This window comes from Columba livia, chromosome 4, assembly GCF_036013475.1.
Source record: "Columba livia isolate bColLiv1 breed racing homer chromosome 4, bColLiv1.pat.W.v2, whole genome shotgun sequence".
NCBI lineage: Eukaryota > Metazoa > Chordata > Aves > Columbiformes > Columbidae > Columba > Columba livia.
The window spans coordinates 51,954,787-51,971,360 of NC_088605.1; positions in this window are offsets into that span (position 1 = coordinate 51,954,787).

The following is a 16,574-nucleotide window of genomic DNA, read 5'->3' on the forward strand; positions in this document are numbered from 1 at the left end:
GATGAGCCATGCTAGCCTGGAAGAACTGCTTAGAGTTTCAGTAGCCCTGTTCTTCAAGGGACAGCACCTTGATATGTGCAGAAGGTAAGGCATTTACATGAACACTAACACTCAAAAAGATCCAGTATGAAGCCCATTTGGGAGTGACTTCTGCCTACCTTTGTTGTGTCATTTGCTACACTTATCCGCATCAGTGCCAGTTTGAAATACAAAACCTTTTAGAGACTAATTCGCTGAATAAATATGCAAGTGCTCTGTTAAAAAAAAAAAAAAAAAAAAAAAAAAAAAAAAGTTAAGTCTTTGCTTACAAAGACTAACTTTCTCATTGTTGCTTCATGGTATCATCACTAGAAATGATCAAGTAGATCTCAAAAAGTGTTGCTGGTCACACTTGTTCATCCACAAGACATTGGACTCCAGAGTGGTGTTTGGTACCAGAGCATTTGCTGGGAGGCCTGTGTGAATGCTGGAGACTTGTAATGGCATGGAACAGTTCTGGTTTGAGGCTGAATGTGACCATGTCTATGCCTGTAGTTGATTCAGGTCGTTTAGTGGGACTAACTGCTGCTTCTGGTGTGTTTTTGAGGGAAAGCACTCCCAGCTTTGAGGTGCAGTTTTTTTCTTCTTGCTGTTCTAGCTGGAGTGTTTGACTGGAGGCATGCATTTTAAAAAATACACTTATTTTGTAATATGTTTAGTACTTTGGGAGTCTGTATATTTTTTAAAAAATGGCTTAAGTACATGGACTCATAAATTTATTAGTACTCCTGACACTTACATTTTAACAAGGATAAATGATTTTTGAAAGTAGGTTTCAGGTTCCTATTTTGCTTCACATGTTTTCAACTTACCTTTGTGAGTATAAAATTGAAAAATACCATGGCAAATTGGGACAAATAGCATCTGGATGAGATTCTAGTGCTGTAGAAGATAAAAATAAAATAAAACCAAGAGAATAAAACCAAGAGAGGTTTTTATGTGTTTTAGATATTATGAATCTGTAATCCAGAACTGTGAATAAGACCTCTAAAGCCACAACAACCTGTACTTGAATATCAAACTTCACTTGTTGAAGTAGTGTTTTGTTGGTGTTGGTTTTTGTTTCTAATTACTATGTTTAAGTTAGCATCAACTGTGGACTACACTAGAATCAGCTAGGAGGTTAAACATATCTTATATTTTATGTTTTGCTTGAGCCCTGCCAGTCCATAGTGATAATTTCTATAGTAATCACTTTTTAAGTAAAGAATTGACTAGTTCTCAAATTAGTCTTTTATATTGCTTATCTTTGTGCAACTCAGAAGATCTTAATGCAATCAGCCTTCTGCTGGCATGTAGAACAACAAGGTTCAAACTGTTGTTTTTCTATCTTCATATGAAGTGTCCCTAGAAAATATGTATACTACCAGGCTAGTTTATCTCTGGACAAGAAGGGGTGAGAATCTCTGTAAAAGTTTGTAAGACCTTGGTTTCAGTAAAGGCAATGTGAAAAAATTGTTTGATATCTTGAAAGGGTATGTAAAGTGGAAGAAAAATATATTTTGCAGAGTTCAAATGATAACTGGAAAAATTGTCTAAAACCCCTAAATCATCTAAAATTATCTAACCCTCTCCAGGATCTTGTGAAGCCTCTGATTTTCAAAACAGAACCTTCTCAACCTTGTCTATTCTGTGCTATTCTGCTTATTGGCTCATGTTATTTGCCATTTTGTCTTTGCTTCAGTTCTTTTGCTTTCAACAACTATATATTGCTTATTCCTGATCTCCCCTCCTATTTGAGGATAGTTTTTTAAAACGAAGAAAGCTTTCTGTTACTTCAGTTAGACACAGTAGATGGAGCTAGAAGCTGGCAATCTGTATTCATCTAAAACTAGTCAGAATTGAAAGCCATGAATGACAAATTCTTATTTTTTCCCAGCATTCTGGAAGTGAAAAGTCACTAAAGCATTTTATTCTTGAATATATATATATCCTAATTTTTTTTTCTTTCAACAGTACATATGAACTGTTTTGTTTACAATGCCATTGACTTTAATGAAGGCTAATTACAAAATTAGGTGCTACCTTGAATAGCTTCGTGTTCCTGAAGTAGTGTCTTTTTCAACAGGCATTTCATGTTCATGGGAGGAAAAATGCTGACAAGGTGTATTTTCATTTTGTCACCTGTCATTCTCTTATTTTCTCATTCATGAACATGAGTTCATGTATACTTCTAAAGGAGGACATACCACTAGACAGTAATTGAAGGCTGCAGAGTAAGTTAAAATGAACATTTATGTTGTGGTTGAGATGGACAAATGACACAGACAAAGTTCTTATGTGCAAACAGCAGTCTAACTTTATTACAGCAGACATTTTCTTATATACTCTTTATCAGCACATGTGTCTTTTTGCTATTGGTTACAGGCTGCGATAACAAGATATCATTGATTAATTTTGTTTCTTTCTCCATACCCTCACTCAGGGGATCTACGCGCCCGCTGTAGTCCCCCTCACATTTACCTATAGAAGTCTGGTGAGTTCATGAGTGTGTTGAAAGGTATATCTGGATCATTTATTTTCATTCATTAATTTAGATGCATAGGCTCAGCCTAAAACATCTAATTTTCAATTGTACACCAGACATTAGTTTTCAGTACTTAACATTGTATTCCAGTTGTCAGTTCAAACACAAATTTACAAGCTTCTCTCCACACGGCTTTATGGTCTCTCCATTTTTCAGCAAGGCTCTTAAATGCATTTAACTTCAGTGAAATTTAAGACATTTGCTTGAGCCTACTTGCATTCTGCAAAGCACTTACATATAACTTTCAACTACCCTAATTCCAAAACTTGCACACCTCTTTGTTAGCTAGTGACTATTGCTAGCCAGAAGAGCTGTTCATAATTTCTGGATTGCATGTTGCCTAGTATCTTAAGGAGCTTTTCACATTCTATATTTTAAATATCTTTCTTTAATTTAAAAAGACCTGTGTAAGAACAATGAAAACATTTTCCAGTAAGAGTACTTCTTGAAGTATTGCACAAATACTTTGCAATAAGAGCATGAAATAAATTGCACATCCTTATTAATCGATGAGTTTTCCCTTCATCATTAATCGACACTCCAGTGAGAGCTGTTCTCTTTGTTATACACTTCATTATGGCAATTTTCTAAGACTGTCACTTGGATATTACATGTGGTTTCTGGTTTTGTGCACTCAAATATTCTAAATACGGTACATTATATAGCTGCCTATGTGCACTGCCATTCCCAAGCGGATACACCTGAGTTTTGTTAAACAGATTACGTTAGAGATGATTCATAAGAAATTGCTTACTTAATGGCTACTCTACTCTGAATTTTGATCTGTCATTGAATTATTTCTGATGCTCTGCTCATTTCTTGTTAACATCTGCATGTGTTAGTCAGTGAATTTGCCAATTCAATGCATTGCAGACAGATTTGTGTACTGTTAGCTTCTGGCTTTTATTTTATTTTTGAATTCCAGAAATATGCATCCACTTTTAGCAGGTAACTATTGCAAATATAGTACGTTTTTAGCATGAGATACTCATGCTAATCTATGCAATGGTTTTACATTATATGTGTTGCAACTTAATTTGGCTGTTGACAAGCTAGGAAAGACCCTCTTCCAAAATGTGCATGCTGCAGCGCAGCCTCTAGCAATGATAGAGAGAAAAGTCCGTTTCAGCCTCCCAGAGGCCTCATTCTTCCTTGGCTGCATTTAGTAGAAGTATTGTCAAAGTGTGGTCAGTAGATTGCACCCAGTGCTTAGCTGGTCCAGAATAGGTTTGACTGCAACAGATCAGGTCCTTACAAGGAGCTGATTTAGGGAAATGTATCTTTTTAGGATACAGTTTTTATCCATAATGTGAAAAAGGTACATGATGATGCACGAATCAGCTGTGGTGTTAGGTTCCAGTATAAGTTGGGGAATGACCTATTAGACAGCAGCGTAGGGGAAAGGGACCTGGGGGTCCTGGTGGACAGCAGGATGACCATGAGCCAGCACTGTGCCTTTGTTGCCAGGAAGGCCAATGGCATCCTGGGGTGTATTAGAAGCGGGGTGCTTAGTAGGTCCAGAGAGGTTCTGCTTCCCTTCTACTCTGCCCTGGTGAGACCACACCTGGAATATTGTGTCCAGTTCTGGGCCCCTCAGTTCAAGAAGCACAGGGAACTGCTGGAGAGAGTCCAGTGCAGGGCAACAACCCTTATGAGGAAAGGGCTGAGGGAGCTGGGTCTCTTTAGCTTGGAGGAGACTGAGGGGTGACCTCAGTCATGTTTATAAATATGTAAAGGGTGAGTGTCACGAGGATGGAGCCAGGCTCTTCTCGGTGACAACCAATGACAGGACAAGGGGTAATGGGTTCAAACGGGGACACAAGAAGTTCCACTTAAATTTGAGAAGAAACTTCTTCTCAGTGAGGGTGACAGAACACTGGAACAGGCTGCTCTGGGGTGTTGTGGAGTCTCCTACTCTGGAGACATTCAAAACCTGCCTGGATGCCTTCCTGTGTAAGCTCATCTAGGTGTTCCTGCTCCGGCAGGGGGATTGGACTAGATGATCTTTCGAGGTCCCTTCCAATCCCTAATATTCTGTGATTCTGTGGAATTCAGAATGAGTACTTTATAAAAAAAAAAATTACTGCTGTGGTTGTGGTAACTGTTTTATATGATGTCTCCAATAAAGCATTTAAGTTTAGAGGTATTCAATATGACACTTAGTTATAAACAACTTTGCCAATGAAATTATTGTGACATCTATGCATTCAGGGAACACTCAGCTTGATCAAGCAGTCTGAGCCAAAATTGAAGCTCTTAAAAAAAAATATAAATCTCACATTCTGGATGGAAGAAAGACACTGAGAAATCCAATTCAGATTTAAATAATAATTTCATAGCTGAATCCTTGACTTCTTCACCCTCTTGTAACAGGAGCTTACACTGCAGATCTTGTACCCCAAATTAGAATCTGACCCTATGAAAGGTATGGTTTAGTCCCCTCAAACACAAATCTTACTACCTTGGTGTATCTCTACATCTCTACCTGGGATCATCTCTAATTTGCATAAGAACATGGCTGTGCTTGAATTTCTAAGCATAATAAACAGCATACAGAGTAATCTTCCTGAAGTAAAAGTTTTTGCTTGCCATACTAGTACTGTCTTGCATTGATGTCTCTTATTTCCTCATCTGAGAATGGTACCTCTTATTTTCATGCTGCACCTTGAGAAGGACTTTTCTATGAGCTGCATATGACAAGGTTTTGAAAAGCTTGCTTTGAATATTTGGATCAGGGAAAATGCAGTTTTAGACTGACAGAAAACTGAAGTTTTATGTTTAAGAAGGAGAGAAGAAGCAGGGCATTCTGGATGACTACTTCGTAAACACCAAAAATAAACATGTAAATAGCAACCTCCAGAGAGAGAAGATAAATAAGAAGTAGGAATACTCACATGAGCTTTACATGCTTATGTACCAAACCACAGGAGGACCTCCACAAGAGAAGATTTCTCTCTGCATTAAAAAATGTAACTCAGCCACAGAATTTTGGATGTTGAGCATCTTTGAAGTATTTTAAACATACATACAATTCAGAGAGATAAGAAAGAGGCATACCACATTACATTAAGATGAAGTTTACAATCGGTGGTCCAGAAATGGTAGAATAAATTGCATGTGAAGTCTTAGTTGTGGTCTTTTGCTTTGCTACAGAATGCTGTTTCACACTGTGTAAGGAATAGTCTGTGCTTTATCAAAAAATATCTGTTCAGCATTTTGTTTTGTTTTTTTTTCCTCTGTCTCCAGTATATGATTCTTGGCATTATTTACTGCATGTTATTAATTATTCTCTGGGGGGCTTTGTGATTGTTTTGGTTTGGTTTTTAACTTCATCAGTGTAGTATCTTAGTGTTTCAACAAGTAATTTGCACTCAGCATTCAATCTTATCTTAACTTGGACTTCTGGTCCACACATAGTTCATGTAAATAAAGGGATGACTCTGTCTCCATTTTACACATGAAATCCACGACATGGCAGAATTTAGATAAGGCTATTCCATTCTTTTTTTTTTTTTTTTTTTCCCCTCCAATGTAAAACACTTCTGACCAGATTTTATTTTGTTAATTTTGGAACACTGTATGTATGTCTAAAACCCACCTTGTATTAACTTCAGTTGCAGATCTGAGAATTTAATTTTTCTCTAGATAAGAGTTTTGAGTTTCAATCCAGGCACCCATAAAACTATTAGAGTACAATTAGTGATTCAAAGCAAGCAGACAATGTTCTTCAAATAATAAATCGTGTGAAAAATAGTTTAGACTGGCCAATTGTGCAGAAATTTGTGTTGAATTCAATGTCAGCTGGAAGGAGAAGAAATTTAGGGGTTTTGGAAACAATGGAACTATGAAACTTTGTTTGTTTATTTGTTTGTTTTTAGTAATGGTGTAGAGCAGTTGACTGACTCACCAAAACTAAGGGTGCATGCTGATTTGGGTGAGTGGATCCCAGTAAACTTTTCCTATAAGACCTTCATAAAATAAGCTATTTTTGTAGTTCAAATCGAGTTAATTTTCCTTCTCTAGCCAACACATGATCATTCCCTACAGTGCTTTTAATTAAGTTCACTTTCAGGCAGCTTAGCTGTAAAAGAAACTACAACTATTTACAGCTGAGGAAAAAAAAACAAGATGCTTCCCTATACTGTGGTTTCTGCTTGTTGTTTGACAAATACCTTGTGCTTTGTGTATTCCCCAGTGCCAAACAAGAAGTTAAATGTTTTTGCTACCAGAATGAATGCAAGAGATCTATGGATATGAATGATATTTTCAGTATATATTGTTCTACTTCTCTCATTTAAGACATCCATTAATCCCATACTGGCCACTTTTTTAACAGATGTGGTGATGGCAGGGACATTAGCTGTGTATGTATGTGTGTATGTTGTGTGTGTCATGCATATTCACAAAAAAGGACAGGTAAGAGCCATGTGGTTTGTGAATGGTCAACTCTGCAAACCTATGTATAACAATATAGGTGAAGTCAGTGGTTCCTAGCTACAGTGTAGTTCAGACAGAGTAACAATATTTACATTTTGTTGAAGTGAGTTCCTAAGAAACAAAAATGGGTAAAATCGTGACATACTGAAGTGGTATTTTCTACTGAAGAATGGACATTTCTTACTCCATCAGGCTGCTGCTAGGTGGTGGTAGACCTGCCTCCATGGCCACAAGGCAGAATGCTGAAGGCCCTTTGGGCCTAATAAGAAAAGGGAAGTTGCACAGATGCACCATCTTTTTTTATTTCATTGACATGTCATGCCCCTAATATCACCATCTGATGCTTGCTGAATATTACTATTTAAAATAGCAAACACTTCTGCAAAGTTCTTAAGTTAAGAAAACATAGAAATGCTTTGCCTCCTGAGAACACTGCCATTCTCATGTGCATCAGGATTTCTATATTGGTACCATACAGATCACAGTATCACAAAATTACAGAATGCTAGGGATTGGAAGGGACCTCAAAAGATCTGGTCCAATCCCCAATCCAGTTTCTTTCTGATAGTCAGTTCTGACCACAAACATGTGTGTGATAGACAGATAAATCTTACAAAAGAGAGGAAGCAGACCCAAAGTAGAAACAGTCGCACAGATCGTTAATGACAGAGCCAAGAATGAGACTTATACATTGCAAATGCTTTTTATCTCTGTTTTTCTTCCTATGCCTCTACCTTTGACCACTGGCTGTAGTAGTTAGCTTCTAGGGTATTTGAGCGGTATCAGTCTGATCACTTCTAGACACCTGTCATGTGTTTTTTTTTCTTAAAGCAACCTAAATAGAAGAAGGAAAAGAAGTACAATTAACATAGGCAAACTCTTATCCTGGTGTAATGGCATGACCTGACTGCCGCAGTACCTGTCAAATTAGCAAAAAGAATTCATATACTGACTTTTTTAGGTATTGCTGAGGCATTCTTATATTTTAGCATCTTTCACCAGTGCAACAAAGTATGAGAAACAGCTCCCAAGCTTCTTATTCTGTGATAGTTTATCCTTAAATGGGAATAGTCTGTAACAATTATGTTGCTGATTACCTGAAATAATAGCCTTTTCTTTGGCCACAAGAACATTACATTTTTCTCAACACTGAGGTACACGGCTTCTCTGTGTGAGTTTTATTAACAGTAGGTGGCATACTTTTTCCACCTGATGACTTTCAAAAGGCTTGCTCCATGTCAGTCAATACTACTAGCTCTTAGCAAATGCTAATAACCTATTTACTCCAGCACACATAGTAGCTTTCTCTGCCGGAATTCTCTTTTAGGAAAGGATTAGACCTTAACATCAGTTTTAGAATAATAGCAATAGAACCTGAGACAAACCTGCTTTTTCTGTCCATATTTGTGCCTTCTGCATTTCTGCCAGAGCTCCTCTGAGCCTGTACTTTTCCCACAGCTCATTGCAACAGCCTTTTCATCTGTTACTGCTGTTCCATCTGCACTAGTCTTCAGCTGCAATTTTGAGTGTGTTGCTTGGCCTCACATGCAGAAGATAATTAAACCAAACCCACACTAATACTTTGCTGTATGAATACTTTGCTGTGGACATTTCCTACACTTCCACTAACCAGACTAAAAATATTTGTGTAATTTGGTGTGGAATAATTTGCTTAAAATATTGCAGAGAGTGTCTAATGTCCATATGGAAAGATCCGAGATATGATACCTCTTGGTGCTTTTGTAAATTAAACCCCTAGCTTCTAAAACCAAGGCCTAATAAAAAGCCTTTTTCATTAAGAACATCATCCCAGTTTTAATTGTATCCACTTGTATAAAATAAACTGTTTCTGCAACATTGATGCTAAACAGTGTCTCCTGGAGTTTAACCTTGCATAGAGCATTGGCTTCAATGGGACTGTATGTTGTGCTCACAGATAAGCGTACTTGTCATTCTTATCTTTGAAGATTCAATGGTATAAAGGCTTGCCTGCACAGACCTCAGGACAGGATAAAGATTTTAATTTTGACCTAACATGAATTAATCTGTGATCTTAGCTGTTACTTTATTCAAGGGAAGTTTGACTATTGCTTCATTGTTCAGCAGTTTCTCATATATTTTTTCTTAGCTATCCACTTCTCTGATCACAACTGGGATAAATAAGCATTGCACTTTTCAAAAGCACACAGTTTTATCTAATCTGATTTCCTGTGGAGTCAGACAAGTTTTAGCGCCAACTTTGGCATGACCAGAATTTGACCAATGCTTAATATATTTCAAAATCCTATATCAAGGACCTGACAACCTTATTGAGTTCTCACATAGCTACTCAGGCAAGACCAGTGCTCAGCAAACAGGAGTCTCTGATTTGTCTCGTTTAAATCTGATCTTACCAAGTTTAAGGTGAAGTTATATATTAAAAGGAGGAAGGGGGGTACTTGATTTTCCTTTCAGAAGTAGAAGTAGACAGTTTTCCTATATGATAACCAGGAAACATATAAAATAGTATTATTTTTCCTTTTTTTAATGAAAAAAAGACAGAACAAAGCAAACAAAAATCCACCACCAACAGACAAAAAACATTACCCAGAAATTCCTTGGGAGGCATAGTCTAAATTTCACCTTCTCAACACAGTAATTTTTAGTTCTAATGTTGCATTCATCTGTTTTGAATTCTATGACCAGCTTGATCATTAATTATTCTTCTTGTGAGTGGCAAAGTAAAATGACCTAAGTCCATGTCCATGGAGTTTTTGTTTGTTACCACATGGTAAAATAACTATGTGTTTTTTCCAAAGAACAGAAAATTCAGTGCAAAGTTTGATTAATAACTGCCATGAGGACTAATAAAAATACATCTTATCCATAAAACAGTGGAGGTGACTAGCCAAGGGCATCCACATTTGTTGCTCCTAAACCATGACAACTACAAATCTTTTTTAGGGTCTGGGTCTGTATATCTTAAAAAAGGAAAAGCCATTCTTGAATTTCTATTGAGATAATACCTTAATTTTAGAGGCAGACCCGGTGACTAAGTGCTATCTTTTCGTTGTCTTGATTTTATACTTGTTTTCAATGGTCACATTTGTAATGGAAGGTCCATTTACAGGATGTCTTCTAATTCACATTTCACTATTGCATGAAATCAAGCACTAACCAAAACTTTGGTTTTGCAGGTATAATTCACATTGCATTCGTCTAGATTCACTAACTTTCAGGGGATAGTCAGTGTAAGACAAAATGGGGCCTGCAGGACCAGAAATGTTATTCTGTGTTGGTGGAAATAGTGTCAAACATTCTGAACTTATACTGCTGCTAATGATGTAGCCTGCACTTTCCATATGTAGAATTTCAACTGAAACTTCACTTCCTCATGGCCATCTAATTTTACTCATACCATGTTCCTTTTCATATGGATTTTCTGACAGTAAGAAAGTACCCAAGGAACATGAGGCTTGGTCTTTTCAAGACAAACCGAGCTTTGTACATATTCCAGTGTAAGATCTCCAGGAATTACATTAATCAACTTTTGGCTGACTATTTCAATCCTTTCAAGTTTTTAGATTTAAGATTGCTCAACACTCAAATTTTCATTTGCAACTTGGGAGACTTGGAGTGGGTATGGGTTTACATGGCTGAGAGTGTCACTGTGACTAATACAATCTAATCTGCACATTCCTAAAACTCTGAAGAGGCGAATAATAACCACTCTAAAGGCTAAATCTTTTGCAAATGGCCAGTCTTGGTGTCTGAGAAGAGACATCAAGGTCACACACAGTAGCTGGACTCCATTGTTCCTTGTCTGAGAAATGGGCATTTGTCTGTGTAGGTCATAGGTGAGTTCTAGTCCTAAGGTTGTAGTGTTGTAGTTTGTTAATTTGTTTTGAATTTTTATCGGACATAGGTCAGGGTTAGCAGATTAAAAGATATATGTCATTTGTAAGGTTTGAGCATTTTAAATGTTAACTGTTTCTTGAACTGCTTTGGTTGTAGATCACAAAACACCATCCCCAGGAACAATGAATGCATTCATAAGGGTAATTTCACATGGAATCAGTGCTGCCCTAGCTCAGGCTCCTGTTAGGAGTTTTACTGTTGTCTTCAGTAGGAGCAAAGGTGTTCTGGTGATATTTCTGAGCAAGCAACCATTATGACATAAAGTAGATGTGATCTACCTATTTGTTGCCCAGTTTTCACATAAAATATTTCACTGGAAACATCACAGTTCTGATAAACTTTCATGAAATTCAAATTTATGTTTCCTATAGAACCATGTTGGCTTTAACAAACCTGTAGGGAGACGGGCCCTGCGCTTGTAGGATTTCTAGCTTTGGGGCACACAGTCGAATGAGCCAAGAACATCAGAGTTCTGGGATGCCAAAGCATCCAGACTCCCTGACAGGAATCTGGGAATCCCAAACTCTTACAGGGCTGACAGCAATGAGACTACAGTGCCTGACTGTGCAGCAGGACTTTGGAGACTGTGAGACTCATGTTCATGTCAGACTCTCAGTATTTTCAGATTTCCTGTTCTTTCACCGGGAGCGGAGTCCTAGGTCTTGGCTCAGCACTGGGCTCTCCACTCTGCCAATAGGAACTATAAGAAATTTGGTTCAACACCTAGTTGGCACAGCTTTCACCTTCCCTTCCCAGGGAGCGAGGAATCTGACAACCTTAGGCAACCCTGGTATGGAAAATTTGCAAGAAACGGGAGGAAGATGTAACATATAAATCAGGTAATATGACCAGCTATGGACAGGAAGACTCCTCATCCCACCCCATTGCTGTAAGAGACACAGGGCAGGATTCATCTCTTTCTAAATCAAGCGCCTACTTTTGGTTACATGACGTGTCCTTAACTCCATGACTAGATCTGCAGTGACTTTCAAGAAAGCCTCAAGTCTCTTTGCAGTGAGAATAGCTCATGTGACTGTGTTGTAGATACCTGAAGCTTAGTAAGATGAATCCCACTCTGTTTCCAGCTCTCATATTCCTGTAGAAAAGTCAGAAACCTAAGTTCGCTTAAAAGTGCAGAAGCCAGATAAGAGCAACTGCAAATTCACTCATATAATTTAAAGAGTTAATTTTGAGACCTATAGTTTGATTATGAACATGCTTGACTGGCAATATTGAACCACTGTTGATATTAGAATAAAAGGCATTTGAACAGAAAGCAAATGTCAAAGACTGTCAGTATGGGGTTGGAACGCAGTATAGAGGAATGACCTAGCAACTACAGCCACTGGCTAGTTGATCCAACAACACTAAAAGGCTCATGTGCAAAGAGTTTGTTAATATTTCTTTTCATGACTTGAGAAGGATTCTTGGGTTAGCATTCAAATTAAAAAAAATAAAATGCTATTCAGCCTTTGAAAAACCACAGATCTATCCAGTGCCTCTTTTTGATTCCTTTGATGTAGCTATCTGGATAAATTATTTTATTACTGGAGAGAACCACATTAATCATAGGAATATTTGTTAAGCTTAATCAGATGAAATTTTTCTGATTCTTAGAACTTACTGAGAAATCTCTCTTTTAAAATCAGGTCTTACTGAAGTCTCTCAATTTAGGTACCCCAGATCACTTGTCTCTTTGGAAAATCAGAGTTTGCAAGCACTATTCTAAAGAAAAACAAACAAAACATGCAACATGTCCTCCATTTCATGCTATTTTTAGGCACTTCCTTAACATTGAGAATTCCAGGTTTCCAGTATTACATGCTATATTGTAACAAATACAGGGAAAGAAGAACATATGAAGGACAATTGCAACCAGAAGCACGACAATTTTTGTTGCTGGTGCTGGGAATCAAATTCTCTTCTAAGAGGTCACTGGGACTTTTTTCATGTTTAAGGGTAGTACTAGACCTGGAACTATAAGCCAGAGTTCACCCAATAAACATGGTCTGTTTGAATGCTGCTTCAAAAGCTTTTAGCTGTTAAAAACAATTGATTTTTTGGACAGAAAAGTACACATGCTTAGGTTTGACTAATTGAACTTTGGTTCTGAGGCTAAGACAAAAGTGTTGAAATATTTCACTGTGTTTTTGGATTTCACCTTCAGGGACAAAAAGCTTCACATTTAATTCATGGAGCCTCAGAATAATATGCAGAAGGCGATTATCTTTTTTATGTCAGTGAGTAAATTATGGTGGCAACTTCCAAAATTTCTTAACCTGCCTGCTTCCAAAGAATGCAACAGGCTCAGTCCTAGCTGTGGCAGGCCTGCTTGGAGGCCTGCAGATCTCTGGACGCCATTTCTTCCAGTCCATCCTTACTCCTCTGCTCTTAGAGTTTCAGTGTTCTGTGCCGTGATGTCAGGAGGTGAGTCCTACCTCTATCCAGATACTGGCTTTGAGAGAAATTGAAAACCTGAGTTCTGATAGAAGTGCTGAAAGGAGCAATACTTTTGAATACAACTGTGATGGAACTTTGTTCAGTATACATGAGACTGAAAAGATTCTTCCCTACACATTCACCTGTCTGTCTTGCACTATAAATATTCCTCCAGCGACAAGGGCCTACAAATGGCTCTATAAACTTCTATTCCCTTCTTAAGGCGCCAGTTCAGGAGTCATAGCTAAAGAAATTTCCAAGGCAGTATGGGGTATTTGAGATGGAAAATGCCACTCCTGAGCATCATTTAGAATAAACATATTTCCATTTTTCAAAGTAATTCCTTACTAAGAAATGGAAGAAAGAATGAGAACAGGATCACTCTATTTTTTCTTTGATGCTTGAAGATTTGCAAATTGTCTCAAATAGATAAACTAGTATCTTCCCGAGAAACAAACCAACTTAAAAAAATCCAGAGGCCCTAACAGAAAAACCAGCACAAAATGACAGAACAATTATAACAGTAACACAGAATCTGTTTCTATAGAGATGGACATGAAAGGAAAAAATATTTATCAGCTCTACAGTTTTTAGACCAGAATGGGAAAACTGTAAATTTACGATGGAACTAATGGAAAATAGGGCAGAGTAAGAGTGTCAGCACTGCTAAGGCTAAGGGCCAAAGGCTGTCAGTGGCACAGTGACACTTGAGTGTGTCAGCTGCAAAATGGGGGAGTTAATGTAAAATCTCAGAAATTTTTCAGAAGTCCTACAGCCCCACTGGACAAAGCAATTTTTTCAATACTTAAAGTGTTTCAAGTTGGGAGCAAAACCAATGGCTCACAGAATCATTAGTTCATTCTCAACATGCTTTTCTTCTGATTTTAGCAAATACACATGCTTAACACTTAGAAGAAAGCTATTTTTGCAGCTAGTTTTTTGCTAAATTTGAGGTCACAGATAAATGCCTTAAAGGAATTCAAAATTAAAAAAACTCCAAACGTTTCCTGACATTGCTCAGAAGTTTTCAGTTTCTCTTTCACTGCTAAGCCTGAAGTACATTAAATCTAGAAAAGAAATATTAAAAATCTCTTGCCAAACAAAAGTTTTCAGCTTTGGCTCTTGACTGAACTGTGTTCACTGAATGCCTCTATACTGCTGAAGACCACCAAGCTACAGTTAACTGCAATTGCACTTTTCCAGCCACAGTGCCACCAACAATTTCTTTGAGGATGAATGCCATTTATTAGCAATTGGAAACAAAATATAATAGCACGATGGAGACAGACTGGTGAAAAGGATGAACCTCAGAGACACTTAGAATGTTGAAAGAACTTTCAGCAGATCTGTTAGGATCATTAGAAATATATGAAGTAGTTCACAGCTAAACATAAGTGTAAGTAGAATAGATTCAACAACAGTTTATCAAACATGAAAATATGGAAAAAATATATCAAAATTAGTGGGAGTGGAAGCACAGAAATAAAAATAGTTTAAACAAAACCAGTGCTTCATGTACTATTAAGAACGCACACTAATGAAATGTATGTATCAGCTATGCCAACTGGTTTTAAATGGCACCTTAAAGAAGAATGCAAGCAGCCTCTGAGAATATGAGGTTCTCTGCAGATATGGCATCAGCAGGATATAAAACAGCAAAAATACATGGGTGATAAAACTCAGAACAACACAAGCTGCAGAGCTGAGGCAGCAGCATGAAAATTGGAAACTGACTGCCAAATAGTTTCTAGGGCACAAGTGAACGTGCTGGATTCCAAAGGCCTCTGGAGAATTATGTAAGAGGAAGAAAAAAAGATCACCACCGACAGTTACATCATGAAACAAACATCAATCACCATCAATCATACCACCACAACTTAAATTACAGATAGCGTATTAAAGAAATTTATACTGGAGCAAAAGGTTGTTTCAGATAAGGACTTAATGAATGAAGTAATACTGCACCTAGGATAATTCCTTCCTACATCTGTTTCGTAATTGGATGTATACTTAAACTGTATAATATCATCATGCTGATGTTTTTTAAGGAACCTGGTAACTAGAAATGGATAAAATGATCAAGCCAATACCTCATCTACTTTGCAGATTACCTACCTGTATTGACATTTTAAAAAGTCACAGGGATATGGAAAAGGATACTAATTCTTAGAAGTCATAGAACATGCCAGCTGATAGCCCTCACAAAACACTGAAGGCTGTATATTTGGATAAATTCAAGCAGTTTAATGCATTATAGAGGACTCAATATGAAATGCCTACAATCAATAAGGTATTACCTCACAAGGCATAACAAAACTATTATTGTACTTGCTGCGAAAGGATGAAGTTGGCAACTGGTACTTGATAAGGAAAGCACCTACACCACCGTGTTTTGGATTTTGTGAGACAAATTGGTAGGGATGGTGAGACGCCCTGGGGATCAGATATGCAGCATTCGAAATGGAGAACAGGCAACAAGACTCACTCACAGGACTCAAATGTTTTAGAGACTAATGTTGAAACAGAATAATTTGGATGTAAAGACAACATAAACAAGAAGTATAGCAAGGTAGGAACTCAATCTCTTCTTCTCAATGTAAGTAGGGAAGATGGAAGAGCAAGGTGATTTCTGGCTCATTGCTGCACCATGATATACTGACTAATTTGCCTGCACTTCCCTTCAACACGTAAAACCAGCACAGAAGATATCCCACATTGAAGAGGTATTTTTACATCTTATCAAAGGCTTCATTAAAAAGTATTTAACATGGTTTTTGTCTATGTCAGCATAGTATATATAAAACCAAAGGATGAGCAGAGGATGGAAATGTAAATCAGACACAGTTCATCTAAACAATGAAGTGTAGGGACTAACTTGCCCATTCTGCAATTCAGTGATACTCTGCAGTGTGAATGAGTAGACAACTGCCAAGCGTTGCCACAGAGATGGGGATTGGGACATTGTTTCTAGAAATATGCTAGCCAGGAGCTTTCACATTAATCTTACTACTACCACAGAAAAATGTGTGCATGACTCAAGTGTGTTGTAATCACCTGCAGGTGTAATAAGCTCCACCAGCATATTGGGTAAGGAGGGTCTTCAGAACCTACTGTAAATGATCATAAGGCATTTTTATGAAGTACCCCACACACCCTTAGAATGCTGTCAAATGACGTTCTTGGAATAGCAGAGCTAAAACTGAGATACTGTGAGATGCATATAGATGATTTCTCA